Consider the following 552-nt stretch of genomic DNA (forward strand, 5'->3'; position numbering starts at 1 on the left):
GGATGAGACGAGAAAAGCTTCCGGTTGAAGTTTCTTCTTCTGGCAAAAATGGTCGGTGAGCATTACCGCCACCAACTGATAAGGAGTGTCCGGTTGAAGTTTTCAAAGCGCTAACTGAAAGATTCAAAACAAAGACAGGTTATTATATGGAGCATGGATGCATTTGGTCAACTGTTAAATTATCGCTGATGAAGACAGAATAATAATAATAATAATAATAATAATAATAATAATAATAATAATAATAATAATAATAATAATAATAATAATAATAATAATAAATAGATCAGGTTGTGTAAAAATAACTTTGCCGACCTTCGCAGCAGTTTAGTGTAAGTTAGTTACTGCCACCTGGTGGCGGATTATGGATATTACATCTAGATTTAAATGTTATGGAGCTCCCTGAGGATAATGCTGAGTTCTACAGAAACACAAGTATTTCTATGGAAAATTACATTTTTCTTTTTTAGCACTTTGCAAATATTTTTAAAGATTTAAATGGACACTTACATATCAATAATAAGAAGAAAATATTAATAATAAGAAGAAAAT

This window comes from Cyprinodon variegatus, unplaced genomic scaffold (genome assembly GCF_000732505.1).
Source record: "Cyprinodon variegatus isolate N-32 unplaced genomic scaffold, C_variegatus-1.0 Scaffold1266, whole genome shotgun sequence".
In the NCBI taxonomy this organism is placed as follows: domain Eukaryota; kingdom Metazoa; phylum Chordata; class Actinopteri; order Cyprinodontiformes; family Cyprinodontidae; genus Cyprinodon; species Cyprinodon variegatus.